General features: G+C 36.7%; 1 protein-coding gene across 3 annotated transcripts in view; it reads left to right on the forward strand.

Annotated features, from left to right (window-relative positions):
• Positions 1-5,196: 5,196 nt before the first annotated feature.
• Positions 5,197-26,003, forward strand: part of sertad2b (SERTA domain containing 2b) — a 28,204-nt gene continuing 7,397 nt past the window's right edge. For 2 of the 3 annotated variants that reach the window (XM_028468126.1, XM_028468128.1), the window contains exon 1: positions 5,197-5,321. The gene's annotated coding sequence lies outside the window, so the exon portion shown is untranslated. The remainder of the gene's footprint in view (positions 5,322-26,003) is intronic. The other variant, XM_028468127.1, reaches the window with a different exon arrangement.

The following is a 26,003-nucleotide window of genomic DNA, read 5'->3' on the forward strand; positions in this document are numbered from 1 at the left end:
TTTCAACTTCTCTGGAATGTTCTGTACTGAGTGCTGTTTTTTTTTTGTTTTTTTTTAATAGACAAAAATGTAGTTTGTTTTAGAAAGTTTACAAAACATCCTGAAAACCATGAATATAGCTTACTTGAATTGAAGTTTGTGCTTTATGAACAATGCAATCATAATATTTTTTATTAACTTTGTACATTATGTTAGCACTCAGTGATGAAAATAATAAACACTTATGTTGTTTAAGCTCATTTATTGTTTTCATTGATTCAGTAATAAACCAAAATCCATTTAAATTGAAAAAATGTTGCTTCACGTGTCAAATATTGTTAGGCCATTGATTTAAAATAACCAAGATGAATTGATTAAGTCTTTGATTAATTAGATTAATTTTTTAAATCGAGTCCCGACTCTAATAAAAAGTCATTAATTCTCACCAAAGGAGTAAAATTATTCGCTGGTGATGATCTCATCTTACATTGAATTGAATTGAAATATGATAAACTTGTTAAAGAAGTTTAAACACAATTTTAAACATCTCTCGGTTTACGACACAATGTTTCATGTCAATGTGTTGAATTTGCTTCTAAAAATGTATTTCTCATGACAAACTGTAACACTTCTCTAGTCTAGTGAATGTCAATTGCAAACTTTAACTGGTAATGATAACTAATCACTTTGCAGCAGCAGATCTCTGCAACACTTGACTGTACTGGATAAAACAGCAAAAAATGATGATGATCACCAAATATAATAAATATAATACATCTCAGAAAACCAAGGAAGGCAAAGTATTATCTTTGAAGGTTTTCAGTCATCCAGATTATGTTGATTCTGGTAGTTTAGCCGATAGTTTACCTCTCATCCAATAGGCTTTTTTAGTTCTGAAACTCTCTGGGATTCTAAGATTTACACTGTTAAGTTCATTTAGCCTTGATTAACCAATTGTGTGATTCTTGAGCATATTTAAGGTTCCCTGGTTTCAGTTGATTAAGGCTGAATGCTGTTGACTTGTCTGGGGGTGTGAAGACATGATGGGATTATACAGATCAGAGAGGCTGCTAAGTGCGTCAAAGACACAGCATTGCTTGAGTATAATATGGCCGGTGTGTGACGCCATCTCAAATTTGCGCGTGGGGTACGTTTGTTTACAGTGGCGTCGCAGCCCGGGAAGAATCGATAGCAGAATCTTAAAGGGTTTTTGTTAGCGATTTCAAAGAATCATTTGACTAAGAACGGGTTCCCAAACAAAACCGGTTAATGATGCCCATCCCTATTGTACAAATCGGGGAAACAGGTGATCCCATTACAGCATGATCCCATAGCACAGCTATGTTTCTGTAGGAGTTTTCTATGTAGTAGAAGTAGGTGGTCATCAGGTAGAGGCCGTGGAGGCCACGTATTTTATTGGGGGGACGATGTTCCTGTAGGTTTCCATTGTAGAGATTATGTAAACAGTAAGGTCACATCATAGGAAACCATGGCGTCCTGTTTGCTCACCTTGACAGCTTTTGCCCATTCACCAAAGACTTCAGAGTTTTATTGTGGTGTGGGACATGTCTCAGCATGGAGCTCGGCGGTGGAGAGAGGTTCGGAGATGTTCTATGTTTCTGATTGGTTTGAGCAAAGCTCCTTCTTTTTAAACTTTAGGGATTCCATGAATGCAGGGAATGGATTCTACTGGGTTCAAAACTATAGTTTTATTTCCTATCAATGTCTCGGTCCTTCTCCAGTTCTTGCAGGAAACCCTTTTTTCTAGCCATTGGTACAGTAGGGTCCTGTTTCAGCGCTTCATAGAAGTGTATCACAGAAGCCTTGTGACCTTTAAGTGGTAATTGGCATTGTTGAGCACTGCTGTGCACCTTCCTTTGTCAGCTGGGAAGATGGTAATGTCTGGGTTTTTCTGCATTGAGGCCAGATTCGTGGTTTACAGCCTACTGAGAGTGGACTGTGGTGCTTTAGCATCGGAAAGGGTGGCTGCCACTCTTGGATGAGAGGTGAAATGTCTGCTAGCAATATTCCAAGTCGAGTTGCCTTAACTAAGACACCAGAATCAAATAAGAAAACTTCAAGTTAAAGTTTTCATGGCCAATATTGCAGTTCAGCACCATTTAACCAAATGTTATGGTTTTAATGGTGAGGATTTCTCTTCAGCCAAAGGGATTTACAGAATCCATTATTCTTCCATTTCAAAGTTATCTCCTCAAACACAGAACTCTTATGAGGCTTTTTATGTTTTCTGTTGCTTCACAAAGTCATTCTTTGTTCAATCGAAAACAAAATGCTTCATTAGAATAACAGAGGGAAGCTTGGTAACATTGATAGGAAGGTTGTTGGTTTGACACCTGAGGTGCATGTTTCAAAGTACTGAAAATTGTTTTATATTGTTATTTTATACCATCAAAGCATGAACACTTTTTTATTTTTTTTTTAATATTAATTAAGGGGAACGTGCCTGCACTGCGCACAATAGACTGGAAACCCGTAGAGAGAGCTGCCTCATATAGACTTAGCCAGGATTAGTAATAGAAACCCCTAATTCTGATCAAAGTATAGATGGACCCTTTTTGGACAGAAAAAGAGATCAAAATTCCCATTTTTGACTCTGCTGGGCTTTGTTTGAGAGTACTGGACATCTCTGTGCCATCTGTCATGTGGCAGGAACACTGCGGGGACGCTGTAGGTCGTCACCACCAGACTGCGTTATACCCAAAAACTTTCCCCAGATAAGTCTTTCTACCAACCAGTGGAACCACAGCTGCAAATCTTACCCCGAGTGGTTTTTGTTAGGTTTGCAGAGAGCTCCTTCTCTAGAGATTGTACTTTTCAGAAAAACTGTGGCTTTGGGCAGGCAGGGTTTAGAGAGCCGATGTCTGATTGGATAAAGTAATCAGCAGCCAGTCAAGTTCAATCCCACCCATTTGATTCATTTGTTGTCTTTAGCGGAGGCAGGCGCTTCCAAGCTTGACTGTTGGACAGACGCTAAGGTCCAGACCCTCCTCACCTTTGTTGCTGAGGACGAGGTCCAGCATGACCTGGTTCCTGTTTCTTACATCACTGCTTGCTTTTACACAGTGACTAAGAGTCTTCACAGTGCGCTCGGAGCACAGACACAAGCACAGACACTGCACACATTTCTGGGTTAGGGCGATGTCTACCTCACACATAAAAGTGGCAACAAATTTTGGTCTGACATGGTTTTTGGGCTGAAATGCTGTACTCCAGGGGTGCACACACTTTTTTGGCTTGTGAGCTACTTCTACCACAGACAACCCCTCAATATCTACTGTGTTGGGAGGTGTCATAATTGTAAATAATTAGATCTAAATAATTACACTATTACAATTATTATAATATTTTTTTATTACTATTACAATTATTAAATAAATATTCAATATTTCAATAATATTAAGGCAAATGTATTTGTATAGCATATTTCATCCACAAGGCAATTCAATGGACTACATAATTAAAAAGTGCAACAGAAAACATTTAACAGTTTCAAAGTCAATAACAACAATAAATCAGCAGTAAAAACATAAAAAAATCTCCCTCTCAGTCATATGCAGTAGAGGAAAAGAGTGCCTTTAATTAGGATTTCAAAATGTTTAGATTGAATGCTGACTTCAGCTCTGCTGGCACTTCTTTGCATTAAAATAAAAATGAAGAAAAATATTTTGAAAATGCAAAGCACCAAACACATCTGCTCACTTAATCAAAGACCGGCAATAAAAAGCACATTTAGTGCCAGTTGTACCTGTCGGGCCAGTGTCAAACGGGTGTGTGTGAGTGTCTTTAAGCTGGAGGAGGGTCTTCTTCTACTTATTATAAGAGGTTGTAAATTAACAGATTAGTGTAATAGTGCCTCCTCAAACTGAGGTCAAAAGCTGAATTGTTAGGTTTCAATTTTAGTAAACATGACTGTGCCGGTCTCATTCATTTATGAGGCCCACCGTGCGCAATCGACACAAACGCTTCCCTGGTGAGGTGTTTAGGGCACGCCCCACTGGAAGGAGACCTTGAGGAAGATCCAAGACACACTGGAGAGACAACGTCTCTCGGCAGGCCTGGGAACGCCTCGGCATCACCCTGGAACAGTTGGACGAAGGGGCCGGGAAGAGAGAAGTCTGGGCTTCCCTCCCGAGGATGCTGCCCCTGCAACCCGACTATGGATAAACTGGAGTTGATGGATGGATGGATGGCATTCAAAGGATGAGCAGGCAAATCCAACAACTCAGTAAGGAAATCACTGTACTGCTGTAGTAACAGTAGCAACCCTGTAGCCTAATACCAATAGAAATCAACGGTAGCATGGGCAGATCATTCCAGTATGACTTGATTAAATAATAATTAAAAAAACAAGTATTACAATAATTTGTTACTTCCCAACACTGCATAGGTAATTGCAATTGCAATTCTAGTGAGATTCAATTTTCTATCCTCGCAATTTTCACTTCAAAAATAGCTGTAAAGACATTTGTCAACCGTGCAGTTAAAAACGCGTACTTTTGATGAAGAAATGCTTTCAAAGGAAGAAAAACCATGTATCTCTAGGAAAGATGACATGGTGTCACAGAGAAGGGAGGGAGAGAAACGATCTTCTTTCTGAATCCAAACATCTCACTGACAAACAGTGGCATTGACAACCTGGATCTACTCGATGGTTTCATGGTGTTTCCAAACTCCAGTGAGATTATTCAATGCGTGGGTACGCGCGCGCGTGCGTGTCTGTGGGTGGGAGTGTGGGCGGGGCGACGTGACGCCTCTCCGTGCAGCTGCTCGATTTCAGCTTCTCCTGCTACTTTACGTGCTCCTCGTAAACTACATAGTCATAGCGAACTGAAGGGAGTAATAATTACATTGGTATTATGTGAGCTAAAGGTAATAACAAGCGTGTAACACATGATAAAATACGTTTCAATTACAGTATATATTAGGATGAGACACGTGGGTTTCACTGATAAATGAAAAGGTTTCAACACGATAGAAATATTTTCTATAATTATTATTAACCCTAGGTTTAGGTGGATGCTAATTAATAAAATGTAAGATTTATCTCTCTATCGCCAGTTATCAGTAGTTTGTGTGTCAATGTAGGAGATGTTTATGATTGCGACCCCAGTGTGCAGCAGCAGCAGCAGCCGAGGAGCGCAGCGTTCTGACGGTCCGTGAAGGCATCACTGGCTCTGTGAGCGGGGGCAGCTCTCCGAGCGATCAGCGCCATTGTGCGGCCGAGTCTCCGGGAGCGAGGACGGGCTGTGTTTCTGTGAGCGACAGGGCCGTTTAAATACCCCTCCATGTTTCTCTTCAAATCCCCGACGGACCTGAATGTGGTAAGACTCACTTTGTATCTGTGAAATTAACTGTTAAAGCACCAGCGGGTGAAGGGAGAGCGACTCAGGCTCAGCTCCGTGGCGGTGAAGCTGAATCCGAGGGACGGGGACGGCTGCTGCTCAGCGCTCGGTGTTTTGTACTCAGAGGATCCACTTAGAAAATGGTCCTGTTGAACAGCCCAAAATATAATTTGAACGTCTTACCTAAAGTTTTACCTGAAATCGAGGATATTGTGTTAGCTGAGAGCCTGTTTACTGTAGAGAGCAGAGTTTATGACTACGTAGACTCTGAAACTTTTCAACACTTTGAACGCACCATACACTCTGCTATTAGTCATTTAACATTAGTCACTGTAGTCAATGAGCCTTATACTCATAAACATGTGGAGAGTATCTTTTCTGTGCGCACAGTGTAGTTATAAAGTAGTTATTAAACGTGAATAAACTTTTTGCACAATCTAAAGTGACCTTAATGTTTTTGGTAGAGTTTAGAGCTTTTATTACTGAGTGGTTGGAAGTTTGTGATGATGCTTTCAGGGACCTTGTGAAGCATTAATGCGATACAAACGGTGTCATTGATCATCTGTGTGTAGAATCGTGTTGTGTTGCTCTGAGGCGTGATCACTACGTGATGTGTGCTTTGGAGACTGTGTTTCGTAACACAGCTCACCTTCATCCTCCTCCTCCTCTTCCTCCTCACTGCTCGGCCTCGTCACAGTTTCATTTGTGGGACACCTCCGATGTGATGTCACTGATCTTCATTCTGACACGCGCTGTTCTCAGAGGTCGTTTAGGGTTAATATGCGCTCCTCGTTCTGCTTAACCCTTTCATTAACCGTCTACTCTGCAAGTATAACTTGTTTAAAGTTGATAAAGATTATCTTTAAAAAAAAAAAATCAGATTAAGAGAAAGTGTAGGCATAGTGAATACCATTTGTTTAAAAAAAAAAAAAAAAAAAAATGTAAAAGTTTGAAATTACCGCTTTAAAGTTGGTTTTGATCTCCACTGTAAACACTGTCTGAAAAGACTCACGCACTGCATTGTGGGATATGGAGTCCCGTCGACAGATGCATTTTACTTAATTTTTCTTGTGATTTTCTTGTGTATGTTTGCCCCCACAGCTCTTTAAGTGTGACTTTCCAACACATTTCTAGTGTTTTCACGCAGTCTTTCTCAAATGGGGGCACGTGTCCCCCTAGGAGTACACGGTGGCACTACAGGGGGTAAAAATTATAATAATAAATAATACCAGAAACACACAAAATGACAACAAAGACATGCTAGATGAGAGAAAAACACACAAAATCACTACAAAATACACAAAATAACAGAGAAACAACTAAACAACACCAAAAACACACACACTGAGAGAGAACAATTTAAGTAATACCAACAACACACAAACGACTACAAGAACACAAAAAATGATGAGAAAAAAAAATATACAGAAAAATGAAAAGAACAGACAACAAAAAATACAAGGGCTGTGGGGGGAGAATGATGATGGGAAATTATAAATAGTCAAGAACACATCAAAGCAATCAGCAGACGCCTCTGAAGAAGACTGACAGTTGACAGTTGAAACATGTCAGGAGATCAAATTAAAGTTCCTGAAAAAAGTTGTCTGAATAAATGAAACCTGAACACATTATTCAAAAAGCAGACAAAATTAAGTTGCTGGGATAATTATAAAAACTATTGAAAAAATTATATTCAGGTGGCACTAAATACTGTTTCATTCAATCCGTCCAGAACTGAATTTCTCATGGAGTGAGGTGACATCACCGGGAATACCAGGACCAAGAACAGAGTCAAGCCAATCACTGACCTTCTTGTCTGGTGGAGAAATACAAAAAAATCACGTACACACGTAAAAACACATCTATGCATTTGTCACCGAGACTTCACATCCCACAATGCAATGCGTGAAACTTTGTGTTTACAGTGTAGATCAGAATAAACTTTCAAGTGGCATTTTCATCCTTTTATATATTTTGTGGGGTTTTTTTTATTTTAACTAATCTCGGATTTATTAAGCTACATTATCTGATTACATTTAGTTTTGTCTCAAGTAGCTTCAGCATAGTTGTATATTAACTTTTAATAAGCAACAATACAAATGCCAGAGACAATATTTTGCATATTAAAACAAACTGAAAAATAGCCAATAACTTTTGACTTTGAGTGTGTAATGGCTGTTAAGATGCTGTAATCCACTAATTGCAGGTGTAGAATTGTCAATTAATCCATATGTAGAAGCTCTGATTCTCCTGTTTCAAAATGTTCTTAATTCTGTTTCAGGTGCTCTTAACATCAGATGTCAAATCACACTTCAGTTTTGGGTCAATTCCAGCCCGTGAGATGATTTTGTCCTCAGTGAAAATGATAGGGAGAACATTAACCATTTGGTAGTTTGTCATCCATTTTACTTCTGGATATCTGTAACTGAATGCTTTACATTTGAGTAAATTCCAAGTGATTTATATACAGTTGTTTACACGAGGCAGTGTGAAAAATAATGTTCAATTTTCACTTTTTTGCAGTCTTGCCTACTTGAGATCAAACTATCTAAACAGTGTTAATCTAATCCAATCAGTTGAGAGGCAGGATTACAGCAGTAAGAGCAGTTATATATTCATTGGCAGACATAAGTATAAATTCTCCACCTGGAACACAATGACAGATACATAAAGAGTCGCAGTTGGTTTGATGACCACATGTAGGGCCCTATAAAATCCACGTTAACGGAATCGCAGACGAAATCTCGGAATCGACCAATGAAAACTGTTAAACGAGGAAATTGACGGAATGTGGTGAAATGCTGTCACTGTGAGGCAAGGAACGTTTTTTTAAAGGGGAATTGTTTCCAGGGACTACTACCGCCCGCCCCCTCCTGTCCTGGCTGCTTCAACCACAGTCTAAACCGCCAAAAAACTACGCAACTCATCCCTCACTCTAAAATACGGAGCCACCAGTGCCCGCTTAACTTTAATATGTCTGCGAAACTCCCCTCGAAGCGCTGAGCGCTGCTCCGTGAAAACATGATCAGCTTCACCTGCTCAGAGTGTTTGAAAAACAAATCTAATCAGTGCTACAGAAGACCTGTGGATAAAGTTGTTCTGTTGTTGTGGACAAGAACATCGATGCCAGGGTTTATAGGGTCTTAAACATCATCGGCTAATGATAGCTTCTGATACTGGCCCCTAGTGGTGAACTAAGTGATGCATCCTTGCATCCATTTATCTTTGTTTAATCATTATGGTCTGGAATGATGTCATCAGGATAATTTCAATTAGGTTCATTTAAACTAAGTTGGTCAAAATTTAATCAATACACCTGCTCAGATTCAGTAAATCATTGATCCCTGAGAGAAAATTGGGTGACATTAATGCTGCTCCGATACATATAAGACATGGAAATAATTAAAAAGCAGTTAGAATAATCCATGTCACTACAACTTATATATACCTTTTAATTGTATCCTACTCATTATTTTTAATAATTTATTTTTAGGGATGTAACGATTCACTCAACTCCCGATACGATTCGATTCACGATACTGGGTTCACGATACGATTTTCTCACGATTTATTTTACAAAATGGGAATGTTGACAAATGACTGAAAAATATTCCTTTATTTTTTTGGGGAAAATACTGTACTATTTTCCTTTTATTTTTCATTGTCAAAAGAATCTCTTGATAAACTATGCAAAATTATGCAATTTAACTAAAAATAAATCTTGAATGAAACAAATAAAGGAATAATACAAATGAAGAAGCCTATTAATTTAAATTCTGGTTCTATAATAAACAATTCAAAACTGCATAATAGTTCTTTTTCTTTTTAAAAGTGCAACTGAAAATGTATTTTGTGCCTTAACAATTGGACTTTTAAAAAAACAGTCATTTTACTGTATTTACGTCAGATATTTGTTTAGACCAGCAGAGGGCGCTGGGAACCCAGTGGTCGGTTGGCATGCAGTTATTCCACCAGTGAAGAAGAGAAGCTATGCTAGCAGACAGAGTTAATAGAAAAACCTGACTTTTACAGATATTCACGTAATATTACAGATATTCTTTCGGTGCTAAAGGGGTAAAGAATCATTTATGAGCATGTTTAACAGTAAATGGCGGCCAGAAAGAAAATAGTAGCAGATTTCCGCCCGTCACGTCCGCTTCTGGAAGGATTAATATATAGCGCCCTCTGCTGGTTAAAAAAAGTACTGCGATTCAATTTTCAGAGCATCGATGTGAACCGTGGTACCTATGAATCGATTTTTAACTGCCTTACGATTAATCGTTACATCCCTATTTATTTTTGACATACATTTTTGTTTAATTATGGCTTTCTTTTTTTGTTTCTTCACATCAGTTAAAAACCAATAAATATTTCTAAAAAAAAAAAAAAATTAAAATGAGTGTGGAAAACAGAATTTTGAAAAAAAGTAAAACAGAATTTGGAAAAAAAACTAAATTGATTTTATAAGGCACTACACATGCTTACAGGAGGGGCTTCGGTAAAAAGCAAGAACTTCGGGTAAAGTGGGCCCCACATGGAGGATCAAAGGACTCTATTAGGGTTTTTGATTTACATTACAGTGCAGTGACACTCTTAAAGAGATGCAACAGGTTTAGTAATTGATAGTCACCAAACGAGTTTTATGTTTTTAATAGGGATGTAACGATGTAACGATCACGGTTGATATCGATTTTCTGAAAATTGAATCGCAGTACTTTTTTTAACCAGCAGAGGGCGCTATCCACAAGTGTAGGCGGCGGGCGGAGTCTGCTAATACTTTCTTTCTGGCCGCTTTCTACTCTTAAATGTTAATAAATGATTCATTACCCCTTTAGCACCGAAAGAATATCTGTAATATTACTTGAATATCTGGCAAGGTCACGTTTTTCTATTAGCTCTGTCTGCTAGCATAGCTTCTCTTCTTCACTGCAAGATATCTGCATGCCAACCGACCACTGTGTTACCAGCGCCCTCTGCTGGTCCAAAAAAATATGACGTAAATCAGTGAAATGACGTTTTTTTTTTAAAGTCCAATTGTTAAGGCACAAAATGCATTTTCAGTTCACTTTTAAAAAGAAAAAGAACTATTATGCAGTTTTGCATTATTTATTATAGAACCAGAATTTAAATTAATAGGCTTCATTTTCATTTGTATTATTCCTTTATTTATTTCATTCAAGATTTATTTTTAGTTAAATTGCATTGTTTTGAATCGTTTATCAAGGAATTCTTTTGACAATGAAAAATAAAAGGAAAATAATACAGTATTTTCTTTTTCCCAAAAAACAAATTTGTCTACAGTCCCATTTTGTAAAATAAATCGTGAGAGAATCGTATCGTGAACCCAGTATCTTTAATTGTATCGTATCGGGAGTTGAGTGAATCGTTACTATCCCTAGTTTTTAACCTTCATCATTAGGGTAATAGGGTTCTCACCAGGAATTTTTCACAGCATAGGGGGATCGTGTGGTGCGGGAGCGAGTGAAGTAAAGCTAAAGTTGTTTTTTTTGTTATAGTTTTTAAAATCTTTGTTCCAGCCTTACTTTAATAAGGCGTATATGAATGACCACCAGCAGTAGACCATAGCAAAAGACTAGTTAGGTATTTTTTCGCATTTCAAAAGAATAATTTTAAACATAGATTTCTCAGAAACTCCAGATGTCAGCTTTAAAGCTAAAAGTTATTTGTTGAATTGGTGAAGGGTCATGATGAATGTAGTTGGAGAGTGTGAGCTTTTGAGCAAATTGCCTGTATGAAATAAACAGTGTAGCTGTTACTATTACAACTGTATTGATTCAAAAAGGAAAAAAACAATAGAAAATCCTCCCTACGCTGCTGAAGACGCACCGCAGGGGGCAACATCACTCCGTAGGGGATCAACGTCGGGGGGGCCCTACGCTCAGCATTGCTGGCGATAACCATAGGTTGGGCATCGTTTGAATTTGAATGATTCCTATTCTGATGCCTGAATCCGATTCCTAACGGTTCCGGATTCTTTTACGAGGTATGGTCAAAAAAGTGTACTTGTTTTAAATGAGTTCGCTAACCAGAGGTATTTCTCCATGAAAAAGTCTGAACCTCTCCATGAATTTAAATTTTATGAACTTTTTACTTTTTAAGAATTTTACAAGCAATGTCTCACAGGGCTGTTTTCAACTAGTATATAAATATGAAATCTATGGACTTAAATATTGATATTATATATTTTCTTTTTATGAGAGCTTTATTTTTGTAAATCTCATGCCAACACATTCACACGTCCTGAGTGTCTGATGCTGCAGGTAGCACATCGCAGAGTGTTCTCAACTGTATAGCTAGCGTTAGTAGGGGTGTAAATAATCTGTGTATTATTCGTTCATTCGTTTTTCATTATGTAACAAAAACATGAAAAACAAAAAAAAAACACTTATTTGATATTTTTTTCAAAACCAAAATGAAAAAATGGAAAATGCCTTGTTTTTCAATTTCAAGCTCTTTTGCTTCGGTACAGAAAACGAAAAACGAACACCTTTATTCGTTTTCTCTATTACCGATTTGCCAAAGTACATGACCCGGAAGTGTACTCTCATCCGACGCTAACGGCTATGCTAACGGCAGTTCGGCAATATAAGATCGCTGCTTCCAACTGTGCATCAGAAACGTGTCAATTTCGCTTTCGCTGGTGTTGAGCACAGAACCTCCTCACGGAAATTTTGGAGGATTTAGAGACTCCTAAGTGTTGCAGAGCTAAAGATATCTCGCTATGTGTAACGCTTCACTTCCGGGTCACGAAGCAAAAGAGCTTGAATTTGAAAAACAAGGCGTTTTCCATTTTAGTTTTGAAAACAAATATCAAATAATGAGTGTTTTTTTTTTTTTACATAATGAAAAACGAATGATAAGCGGATTGTAAATCACCAGCTTCATCACGATACGATACAATGTCGATATATTTGGATGACGATACGATGTTTGCCGATATCTCAAAGTCTGTCACGATACGATTTCGATTCGATTCACAAGCCTGAGATTGGTATGATGTGATATCATCTGCCCATCTCACCCAATCATTTACATGTATATCAACCCCCAAAAAACAACTGAAATATGATTTGACTATTTTATTTCTATGGTATTTCAGGTATCAGGCACTAAATAAACAGTATAAACACCATTCTGTAACAGTCAACAAAGTGTTAGACTTTGAATTGTGTGAGTGATAAAAAGTATCTGTAGTAGTTTTATTTAAATTACATTACGTTTTTAATAATACAAAAATATGGCTTTAAAAACAGTTGATTTCACTGTAACAAACTGTAACCAGATGGAAAAAAGTGTCACTGACATGTTATTATAATATTGTTATTCTTATTTTAACATTGACATGTTAATGATGCCACACTGTTATGTAACTAAGTATAAAAACGCAACCGGTGTGAAATACCGAACGGCGGACAGCGGTGAAATACCGGATCGGTGCTGTGACGCAGCGGAGACGTATCCAGTGGAAACCCTGGGTAAGACTGTGCAGAGAGAAGCTGGGAGGAGAGTAGAGGCAGCCGCTATGTAGTGGAAACTGGCACCGGTAATATCATAATCCATGGTAGTACCGTCATGTACAATTTCTATTATAGTAGGAACCGTTACAATTTGGCACCATGGGGTATTGTGGGTGTCGTGTAACTATATATCTTATATATGTGTATCTTGTTTGAGTCGCCAAATGACACTTTTAATTGGGCCCTATAATTTCCACGTTAATGGAATTGGGGAATCGAACAATAAAAATGGAATCCACTGTTTAACGCGGAAAGTGACATAATGTGAATTTTTTACGGGGACCGTTCATTCAGTATACCCCCACACTCCCAGTCCAGAGCTAAACAATATATGGAAGTGTACACCCTCTAAACTGCCAAAAAACTACATCACTCACTAACTTTTAAATTAGCTTGATCAAAACTTAATCAATAAACCTGTTCAGGTTCAGTAAATCATTGATCCCTGAGGGGAAATTGGGTGACATTAATGCTGCTCTCATACATCTTTATATAACATACTATAAATAATTAAAAAGGAGCAGTCAGAATAATCCACGTCAGTACAACTACCTTTTAATTGGAGTTTACACATGGTTTTAAATTACATTTTTATTTTGACAAACATTTTTCTTTAATTATGGTTTTCTTGTTTTTATTCTTTTTTTGTTTCCTCACAGGAGTTAAAAACAAATATTTTCTGAAAAAAAAGATGAAATATTTCTAAAAAAAAAACAGAATTTGAAATTGAAAAAAACTAAATGGAGTTTGGAAGAAATTTAAATGGATTATACGATTCGATTCACGATACTGGGTTCACGATACGATTCTCTCATGATTTTTTCTTACAAAATGAGACTGTAGACAAATGATGACTGAAAAATTTATTTTTTTCTTCGAAAAAAAAAATATACTGTACAATAATTTTCTTTTGTATTTAATTATCAAAAGAATCCCTTGAAAAACTATGCAAAACAATAGGAGTGTGACGTTATCTCGATGCTGCGATATATCACGATATTTTTCCGCGTGATCGATTATCGATATGCTCCCGCTAATTATCGATTTTTTTTTTTTTCAAAACCTTTTCTGCTTTTTCACTCAAATGTACAGGTACGTCTTCACAGAAATGTTGTCACTGTTTGTTGAAGGAACCAATATATTGTTTATTGCACTATACTGGTGTCACTGGTAAGAAAGACACTATTTTTTGTTTGCAGAAAGCACTATCGGAGATATTCGTTATTATTATTCGTTTACATTGGTATGTTGACACTTATTTACAGAAATGTTGCACTAAAATAGTGTCACTGTTCATAGGACAGTGCTACAATGTATTAGTAGTGTACCGGCACTCTGTTTCATAGGACAGGTATTTTTTCACTTAATCTTTTTTTTTCTTATTATGTCATAGAATATCGTAGATTGATTTCTGACCAATATATCGATAATTGCAGTATCGTGTATCGTGAGATAATGGTTATCATGAGCTTTGTATCGCGTATCGTATCATGAGGTACCCAGAGGTTCCCACCCCTACAAAACAATGCAATTTAATTAAAAAAAATCCTGAATGAAATAAATAAAGAAATAATACAAATGAAGAAGAACCCTATTCATTTAAATTCTGGCTCTACAGTAAACTATGAAAAACTGCCTAATAGTTCCTTTTCTTTTTAAAAGTACAACTTTAAATTAATTTTGTGCCTTAACAATTGGACTTAAAAACACATCTCATATCAAAGAAATAATATAAATAAACAAACTATGGCTTTCATTCTCTCTGTCTTGTTTCTCTTTCCTCTTAGTGCCCCTCTTACCTTGGATTTCACAAGCAAAAATGCTTCCACTCTTCTGATTTAAAACACGGTGGTGCATCCTGAATGTCAAATTCTAAATAGAGCGCCCTTTGCTGTAAAAAAAATAAAATAAAATAAATTTAAAAATGTACTGCGATTTCCATTTCAGTATTGATGTGAATCGTGACACCTTTGAATCGATTTTTAACTGCCTCACGATTAATCTTTACATCCCTAATCATGACAGAAACAGAGTACCGGTACACTACTAATACATTGTAGCACTTTTCAGAGTGCTGCAAACAAAGCAACATAATACACATTTCACTTAGTGTAACTAATTGATTTACGTTTACATCCTTTCGAGAAAGTATTTAATCCAGTCATGAAGTCATACTTTTTTCTTCTTCTGAGAATTACTGCAGCAATCCACTACAATATGACAACAATAATGTCACAATTTTCTTTTCTTAATTTTCCCCAATTCCATTTTTGTTTCTGTTTTATTCTAATTTTTTTTAAAAATCTGGTCAATATTGAGTTAACGACATTATGTATGACAAGATTTTGCACGAGATTATACATTTCCGTCTCTTTGCTTTGCACTGAATCCATAGACATAATTTAATTTACAGGAAAATAGGCATGTAAAGGCGTTAATTTTTCCAAATCCCAATACATGCTAATGGGAGTGTATTCCATCATGTCGCATGGGGCCTCCCTTTGATATCACTTTGCACTAGGGCTGAACGATTTTTGGAAAATAATCTAATTGCGATTTTTTTTCCTCAATATTGCGATTGTGATTTAATATGCAATTATTTTTTCAAGGGCCTCTTGTCATGTATTTTTCAATGAACACAAGCAATAAATCAGTTTGTTTCATAATAAATAATTTCAGATTTATTTAAACTTTAAATAAATATAAATTTTAAAGCACACATTGCAACAATAAAGCAAACAAATCTGTGGCTTCACCTCGTCAACATATCTAACGAACGTTGACAATGAAGACCTTGTATCTTAAAATTGGAATTTACTTTCTGAAACAAAAAAACAATCGGACCAGTTTATGTTTCTTTCCTCTATACACATATACATATGTATATATATATATATATATATATATATGTATATATTACTAACCAATATGTCCTATTCTGCCCATTGTCCTCTTCAATATCTTGCGCTAACGTGTACCAGTTTGTCTCGTGACCATGTTATCCTGTGACTGAAAATGATGCATATCTCCATCTGAAGTGTGTTTTTAATGTGTTGGTTTGGGTTATTATATTATGCATTCAAACATGAAAAAGCTCTGGTACAAAGAGAGGTTTAAATGATGGTGTATAAGCTCAACTGGTGATCAGTTTACCCGGTGACACACTAAAACATTGCACTTCCAAGCACACGGCTGCATGGCATTCCATGCAAAATTTGAAGGTGATTTGTGAGTTGGCAGAAATGAAAGGTTTCACAAATAATGTTTAGGGACCATATCACACATTTCCATGAAAGTTTCCCCATAAAATAGGGGGATGAGGGTTGAAAGTGATTAAGCTCATGTTTTAGTGTAATGCTCCCCTTGTGAGTCATTTTAAGCATTTCAAACTTACAACCATTAACAGTAGTTAGTAGGGGTGCACCGATCACCGATTTTCTTTAAAAGCCTGAGCTGCCGATTCCGATTTTGGCCGATCCCTATTTTAGTCTTTTAAAAGATCATACACCTTGAATATTCCAATCTTATCTTATTGTAAAACATTGAACAATGTCCACAAAACAATACAAAGTTGTTGTTTTAACTGTACATGTGGTAGTTATCTCAAATATGAATTAAAAGTTTTGAACATTGCTGTCCAAAATGCTGAATTATATCACTTCCTTTAGTAGTTGGCTTTATTAATCCAAATTTGCATGTTTGGTAGAATTTCGGAAAGTTTAATAGCCAGTAAAGTCATTTAAACATGCAGGCAAAGGCGATAGAATGGAAAAGAAAACATGTAACATGGAACATGTAAAATGACGTGGGTGTGAAAGGAAAATGAGTAAACCCTGAAATGGAACCAGGGAAATTATGAAAAGGAAAATTGATAGTCATATTGCCTTTTCCGGCTGATTTTGTTTAAATGAACTGAAAAAAGAGAGTTTTAAGCATTTTTTTAGTTTCAGAAAGTAAATTTTTCATTTCCTTGATCACTAAAAATCAGAGGCCCTAATCATAGTATCCAACCAAAAGCCCAACTAATGTAAGCTAGTCATACACCAGTATACAAAGTATATAGGTAGGAGTGGAGGGCAGACAATCGGGCTATAACTGACTCTTTTTAGTGTAAACATTTATTTCAAATATTAATTTCTGACTAAAGAAGTGCCATTTAAAAACAGTGCAGTCACAATAAGATGATTTTAATTGTTGGTGACTTGTTAACTTCCAATACATAACTTACATCTTGACACGTTATTGGGTTTATTTTAGATGGTATGATGATGTATTAAAATGGATTATTTACATACAAAAAAAGAGCTGCATACTTCAACTTAATTATTGTCCTTTTTTTGCTATGAGTATGACCCCTCAGTGGAAGCATATGTATAAGAAGCAGGTGTGATGGAAGCTTTCATGGTTTAAAGTGCAGGAGGAGGAGTTGTATTAAGATGATGAGGATTGTAGTGAAGAGAAGGAGCTGCTGCAGTAGAAATGATGACACGTGCAGCAGTGGAGCTGGTGCTGCTGTGTGTGTGCGCGTGCGCTGTGGCCTATAAGGCCCGTCCTGCCGTTACGTGCTGCATGCTGCAGGTACGTATACTGCAGTAATAAGGTGCATCGCCACGCACTGTGCACGTCACGCACTGACCACACGTGGGCTGTAGATTTCTGGTGGAAGCAGAAGTGCGGAGCTGTTTTACACACACACACACAGTCTGCTGACCTAAATCTGCTCTCTTCTTCTGCTTTTTATTTATAGATGTGCATGTGCAAATGAGAAGGCCACACACTAATGACCTGATACACTTGTGGTGTGTCATTGTGAGATAAGAAAACTAGTGCAGTGCTCGTAGGTAGTATGTATTGTAGGGCCCTATAAAATCCTTGTTAATGGAATCACGGTAACGGTTAAAAGCGGAGATGGACAAAATCGGCATGAAACGTGGTCACCGTGGGGCGAAGAATGTTTTTTTATGGGGAAATGTTTCCGGGGACTACTTATTAGGTGCACCGCCCTCCCTCCTCCTGATTTGGCTGCATTAAACTAATCTTAAACCACTAACACCCTCTAAAACAACGCAATTCATCACTGACTCCTAAATACAGAGCCATCAGTGCCCGTTTAGCTTTGCTGTGCCTGTGAAGCTCCGTCTGTATTTCGTGTAGCGCAGCGGTGCTCCGTGATAACGTGATCAACTTTAATCATCTTCACCTGCTCAGTGTTCAAACTGTTGTGCCTGACTAACTAAGAATAACTCAGTCCGTGCTGTCCTTTAGTTCTTTTTATTCCAACCTTTTGTCTGTGCCTTGTAGGTACACGTTCACAGTCAGCGAGCTACCTCAACTACAACCGTTTCAGTGGGAACTTTCGATTTACAAAATAAAAGTCCGTTGGAGGAACTTTATTAGAATGTTACATTCTAACAACATCTCATCAGAGCTACAGAAGATAGGATCATTTAAATTAGGTTAATTTAAACTAAGTTGATCAAAACTTAATCAATAAACCTGATCAGATTCAGTAAATCATTGATCCCTGAGAGGAAATTGGGTGACATTAATGCAGTTCTCATACATTTCTATATGACATATAAATAAATAAAAAGCAGGAGTCCGAATAATCCATGTCACTACAACTTATATCTACCTTTTAAATGTATCTTACTTTATTTTTGACATACGTTTGTGTTTAATTATGAGTTTTTTTTTCATTTTTTAGAATTTGTTTTGTTTCCTCACAGGAGTTAAAAACTAATATATATATATTTTTTTAATTTATGAATATTTCTAAAAAAACGGAATTAAAAAAATTAAAGTGAAAAAAACGGAATTTGGAAAAAAATGAAACGGATTTTATAGGGCCCTAGTATTTCTATAGAAAAGTGGGAGGTTAAGTAGCTTTTTCATGGATGGCCAAATGAGGTTGTGTTTGAAGGTGGGACGTCAGGGACATTTAGGTTTGTTGTGAAGAGTGATAAATATTGTGTTTTCATATATTTTGGCTTTTAACAAGGACACTGTTGGGAGTTGAACCCCTTTCTACTAATGTGAAAGTACCACTACCAGTGCCTTTTGCTTTTTTTATCTATTGGGCAAAAGCAAAAACACACACAGAAAGACAGATTCCTTGCTTTTATAGCGATATCATATTCATTTTTTCTTTTTTTATATACTTAGTTGATTTATTAAAGTGTTTGCTTGCAGCCTGCATGGTTAATTACAGTGCCTTGTTGTGGTGACCGTCACTTTTTGGAGAAGGTCTTAAGGTCAGTTAGAAATGCTCAATAACAAAATGCAACACTGTAAAGAATAAGGCTAACTCTATCAGAGTCAAAACAGTGTATTTGTTGCTAAAGCAGTGCTTCTCAACCTTGGGGTCGTGACCCCATGTGGGGTTACCTGGAATTAAAATGGGGTCGCCTGAAATGTCTAGTTAAAAAGTTGGTTAAAAAAAGTTTACTGATTAAAATTATATATATAAAAAATATATGTCTATACTGTACATTATTTATCAAATTAACACATCACACACTATACATATCAAACAACTGTATTCCATACTTAAACTTTATCAAATATAAATCTAGTTCAAATAAAATGCAGTATAAAAATCACTAATTCTGGCTACGTTGTATTTGTAACACATCTTCTAAAGGAGGGGCGGAGCCAACAGTGATGGTTAGTGACGACACTGATCCAAAAAGATGCACTGATCTAATTTCAGTTAAAAGCAAAATGTAATTGTAACAACCATCATTCAACCCATAGAGGGCATTTACACTGACATTTTACAACAAAAAACGCTATATTTAAACACTTTGACTGAAATGTGAAGAGTGGGACTTGGATCAATAGATTATATTACTTCATACCTAATCATATACTATGTATCCACCCCGCATAAAAAGGCGAAAACATAAATATTTTAAAAATCTAAACTCAAAATAATGTGTTTGACTATTTTTCAGTTTTTTTATTTGAAAATTAATAGATAACAATAATAGTTAGTATTAAGAATATCATTTCAGTTAAAGAGCTTCCACATATTGTTCTATGAACCATTGCAGAAATATAAAAATACCAAGCATTCTGCTCATGTCCCTCCCTGGTTCCCAAAGGATTCGCCTGACATGGACCCAGATCGATGTGGAGAAGTCGAGTTAGAGGGAGGGGCTAAACATTAATCTGGCTCTTGCCAGGTTAAATTTAGAGCAGATGTGGCATAAACTTTACATTAAGTGCTGGATTAATACGTTTGGAAAGCACTGTATTTATTTATTTATTTTCCATAATTTAATCGTTTTTAACAAAAATAAAAACTGACCTGTGCTGTGTTTCACTGACGCTGTTGATCAATGGTTTGAGTTTGCATCGAGTTTGATTGGATCGTTGTTCAACCAATCAGTATTTTGATGGATCATTACACCCCTAGAAAATATCTCACAATCCCACCATATTTTTAAATGGTTGGTTAAATGTGGAGCAAGTGTTTGGAACAGATAAACAAAGACTTTGCGGCTGGGCTCAATCTCTCGATTTGACAAGGTTTTTACTTGCAACTTCTAAAACATAAAGAAAAGTACTATTAGTTACCAGATTTAACTACATCATTCCTTATTGAGCATTTTTGGTGTGATTTGGCTTAGTTTGTCAGTAATTTCATAAAATGCGTTTGACCTGATACAAATTTTGGGAAAAATTTAAAGGGAAAATTGGAGCCCCTACACCTGAAGTGTGTAAAGAATATCACACTGTAATCTCAATACGAAGCTGGAAATGCACTACACAAAGCCCTGATCTATGTACTCATTCACCTTGGATGTCTTTTTTTATTTTTTAAGTTACTACTACAGGTAGTGGAATCCAAACTTTTGCCACGGCTGCCCCTAGTGCTTCTTTTGTAATGGGATGCTGCTTGTTGGGCTCATAGCTTTGGTGTTTTGTAACCAGGTCTGTCATTATGTAAGAGATCGTAGTGAGTTCCCTGCTGACCGCTGTCATGTGACAGTTTATGATCCCTATGAGGAAAACAGGCACGCTCCTTCATGGCACACACACACTTTACAGTTGTATGACTGAATGAATGCTCTTTTTAACACAATTTTTCCCTCTTCTTCATTCCTGGTTGGAACATTTTTGGCATTTTCTTCTAATTCTTTTAGTAGTAATAGTAGTAATAGCAGTAGTAGTAATAGTAGTGGTAGTAGTAGTAGTAGTAATAATAGCATTACCAGTAGTAGTAATACAAGTAATAGTAGTAGTAATAGTAGTACTAGTAGTAATAGTGTGACTATATCTAAAGTTGTTCTTGAATCATTGTTGCTACTGAGCGTTGTGGGTTTAATTTGGCCAGTATGACGATGCACCACGTTTTCTCTGGAATGTGTTTACTAGTTGTGTGCGCGTGTGCATGTGCGTGTGCGTGTGCGTGTGTGTGTGTGTGCGTGGACAGGACTGTTGTGCAGATCTGGAAGCATTACAGTGAGCAACAGAAGCACAAAGCAGAGACTGCAAGTGTGCTCGCATTCATGCACATGTGCCAAGGTGTGTGTGTGTGTGTGCACTACTGTATTCACCTGCTGCAGCAGCACAGCCATGCTGTACAGCGTGTGCCTCTACTTTGTTGCATTCAGAGAACCTGAAATAGCCTGATGTGGTGGGGGAGGGGGGAGGTGGATGTGTATCCGGTTACAGGATCATAATATCACTGCAGAGTCAGTCCTCTAGCACTGCACTGCTGCACAACACACACTGCTGCACAACACACACACACACACACACACACACACACACATGCATGGACACACCTGAGCACGAGACGTGTTGCACACTCACTGTCGGAGAAGATATAGAAATATAAATCCACTCCTTCTTCACTACAGCACACTTATTTATTTTACATTTTACCTCCTATACGGCGTCTCAGCCTTCACAAATAACACACACATTATTCTATTACCTACTGTACCTCAGGTGAGGTATCGCATTAGGTTGTGTTTCATCACACTCTGCCCACTGCTACAGTTAATCCTCACCATTAAGAGGAGTCACATGATGTGCGCTTCCTATTTGCCTTTTGTGAAAGGACTGTTTTTCAGTCATTAGGCTGGAGGCCAAACCAGGTGTGTTAAGGCCTTTTTAGACACGTCTCTTAATGTGTATTTAATTTGTCAAAAAGTTTGATTTTTGTCAGACAATATTACGCAATTTTTACTCATGGTTTGCTGATGTGATTGTTTCAGTTTTGGAGACACCGTTACACAAGTGTTTTTGTTGTTTTTTTGTGTTTTTGGTCAAATATAATGTGCACGGTGGCGTAGTTATTAGCACAATGGTTCTAAAACCTTTTTTGGATCGTGACCCCATTTTGAAATCACAAATTTCTGTCGACCCCAAAGACATTTTTTTTTCTGCAAATAGTTTTTGATCAGGTTTGTTTTTACTGTGTTAAAGAATACGTTGTAGCCAAGATTAATGACAAATTGCGCCAGCTCAGATATTTTTATACTGCATTTTATTTTCAACTAGACTTATATTTAAGAAAGTGTGTTGTCGTGTTTTAATTACAAAAATAATTTTATTATGATTCAATACAATTAAACTTTATTGAGCTCTAATTACAACAATAGTCATCTTGTAGTGCTCAAAGAATTTATATATATTTATATATATTTATATATATATATATATATATTTATATATATATATATATATATATATATATATATATATATTTTTTTTTAATGAGTTATTATTTTTTTATCAATTACAGGACATTCCAGGCGACCCCACATGGAGTCACGACCCCAAGGTTGAAAAACACTGGGTTATCAGTATGTCCGCCTCACAGCAAGAAGGTCTTGAGTTCAAGCCCTAAGGTGGACCTTTAGGTCCTTTCTGTGTGGAGTTTGCATGTTCTCCCTTGTCTGTCGGAGTGAATAGTGATATCATAATTTTTTGTGTGTGTGTGTTTATATATATGTATATATTTTAATTTATAATATAATATAGTTTTCTGTTATTATCATATATATATTTATCAATCTTACCCCAGGAATATTTGCGTAGAGTAGAGACAGCCGCTATGTAGCGGTATTACCATCGTGTAGAATTTGTAGTATAGTAGGAACCGTCACAATTTGGCACCGCGGGGTACCGTGGGTATTTTGCAACTATATTTGGGGTTATTCATTATAAAGTCCTTTATGTCACTTTCACTGTGAAAGAGCTGACAGACAAGTTTTACACAGCTAAAATGGCTTGGGGTCAAATTGACCCCATAGGGACACCAATGCATTCAATGTGTGTTTAGCACATTGAAAAGATAAATTTTACCCATCAAATTAGGAAAAGTCATGAAATGTGAACCAAAAAAAATAAAGTTAACTATTATTATTTGAAAGATGAACATTAAATGGGGCCAAATTGACCCCATGGATAATAGAAGGGTTAAAATGGGTAATTAACGTAACTTTTGTTTTAAAATGAATATTTGGCCGCTGGAGAAGATTAGTCATTTGTTAGTTAAAGTTGTTAGACATTAGACACCAATCGTTTTCTGGTGGGAAATTGCGTGAGAATGCATGATATTGTTCCAAACATGTTGGTGAGGGTTTAGAACCTTTTTGGTTGTTGTTGGTGTAATGTGTTGCTATAGGGCTGGGCAGTATGGACCAAAACACATATCTCAATATTGTTTTCTCAAAATGGAGATATATAATATAAATCGCGATCATTTTAATTGAAATTGTCTTACCAGAAATACAATTCTAGGACAAATTTGCTGATGCAATATGCCAAACAGGCTCATTTACTAACAAACAGTTGCACAATATGTGCCACTTTAGGTTTTTTTTTCCTATTAGGGAGACAGCATGTGTGAGTGAGTTCTGTAGTGTGGCTTAGGGATAGGTCTGGTTTAGGACACACTCAAAGATCCATCTAACTGTTGTTTTCATGCTGTTCTAAGAGGTAGCGAAAGCACCAAATGCTAAAAGTAGTATTTTGAAATAAAATAATCTGTACAAAATATGTATATTGATATTGCGATATTGTAATTTTCTATATCGCCAAAATAGAAAACTCGATATATCTAGAATCTCGATATATCTCCCAGCTCTTGTTGCTATTATTGTGCAGTGCAGTGAAATATACTCTGCCAGTGACATTAATAGAGATAATATTGATGGGAAACATTCCAATGCTCCGATAGAGTGAACAGAGGGGGTAGATGTGTGCCTACCATAGACTGTAAAAAAGACGGATGGGACATCATTCCGAGGAAGTGAAGCTTTTTTTTTTTTTTAGAGCTCCCCCTGCTGACTGGCTGCAGTATAGGTCATAAAGCCCACCTCTACAATGATAACAGATGGGATGTGGGTCAAACTGTAAAGTTAAAATACTCATGTATTTTTTTTACAAACCTAAACTCTGCTGTGATCATTAGTTATTATCACCCTACATTGTGTTCAAGTTCTCATTTTTCTGTGAAGTTTGATTTGAATGTTATTTGAGGTTGAAAAATGGGATTTGGCGTCATATGACGATGATTGACAGCCTCAGCTCTTGCGTAGCTCTCTTTGTGAATAGCATAAGCAGTTAAGGAATGCCGAGACGCCATTAAACTTTTCTATTCAGTTTTTTTGTCTTTTTTGAGCGACTAGTACTAGTAATAACCTCTATGATCTGATCATCTGAACAAGACGGAGGTAGATTTTCCAGTGGGAAAGATACAATTACGTTTGTGGCGTAGCTGGGCTGCGTAACTCATCAGGGCAGAATGCTAAATGGACGGGGCGTGTTACGAGGGCTCCTCCCTCCGGACCCTACTGTGCATACTCTGGTTCCAAATGACGTCAAGTTTTCAAGATAGAAGCGTCCCTAAGCGCTGTATTTTGGTTTGGTGGATGTTGAATGGGAACAGCTACAGTGCACACCCACTGGTGCCTACAAGAGCAACAAAGCTATTTGTTGCTAGAAAATACTTTTAAATTGTCCCATTCTTGTGTACAAATTAGGGATGTAACGATTAATCGTAAGGCAGTTAAAAATCAATTCATAGGTATCACGGTTCACATCAATTCTCTGAATATTGAATTGCAGTACTTTTTTTAAACAGCAGAGGGTGCTATATATTTGTCCTCTTGTCCAAATGCTGAGGCGGCAGGCGGAATCTGCTACTACTTTGTTTCTGGCCGCCTTATACTCTTAAACATGTTCATAAATGATTCCTTACCGCTTTAGCACCGAAAGAATATCTGCAATATTACGTGAATATTTGTAAAAGTCACGTTTTTCTATTAGCGCTGTCTGCCAGCACATAGCTTCTCTTCTTCACTGTTAGAATAACTGCATGCCAACCGACCACTGGGTTACCAGCGCCCTCTGCTGGTCCAAACAAATATCTGACGTAAATACAGCGCAGACTGTTTTTTTTTTTTTAAAGTCTAATTGTTAAGGCACTTTTAAAAAGAACTATTATGCAGTTTTGCATTGTTTACTATAGAACCAGAATTTAAATTAATAGGCTTCTTCTTCATTTGTATTATTCCTTTATTTATTTCATTCAAGATTTATTCTTAGTTAAATTGCATTGTTTTTAATAGTTTATCAAGGGCTTCTTTTGACAATGAAAAGTTTTTTTCCCGAAAAAAATGAAGCAATATTTTTCAGTCATCATTTGTCTACAGTCCCATTTTGTAAAATAAATCATGAGAGAATCGTATTGTTGAGTGAATCGTTACATCCCAAGTACAAATGTAAATATCTACACACACAAGTACCTAACATCAGTTCATCCTTCATATGACAACATATTAACATTTTAAAAATACACACGCAAATTTCTCAGAACACTTTCTCGAGGAAACTCAAGGCTTGTGGGCCAAATCTGGCCTAGCATGAGCACACATACAGGCCCTACTCAATTACAGCGGAAACAGCGCCACCAAAGTTATGATTTTTGGTTATTTATTTGAGATCTTAGTAAATCTGCCCCATAGGGTTTTATCATCACGGTTATGGTAACAAGGTTTCAACTAGCGTTAACTTTGTTGACTAAAATTTTCGTCAAATAAATTTTTTTAAGTGACAATAACTAGACTATGACTAATTAAAAATAATAATAAATACATAT

The sequence above is a fragment of the Gouania willdenowi genome, chromosome 15 (genome assembly GCF_900634775.1).
Source record: "Gouania willdenowi chromosome 15, fGouWil2.1, whole genome shotgun sequence".
Taxonomy (NCBI): domain Eukaryota; kingdom Metazoa; phylum Chordata; class Actinopteri; order Blenniiformes; family Gobiesocidae; genus Gouania; species Gouania willdenowi.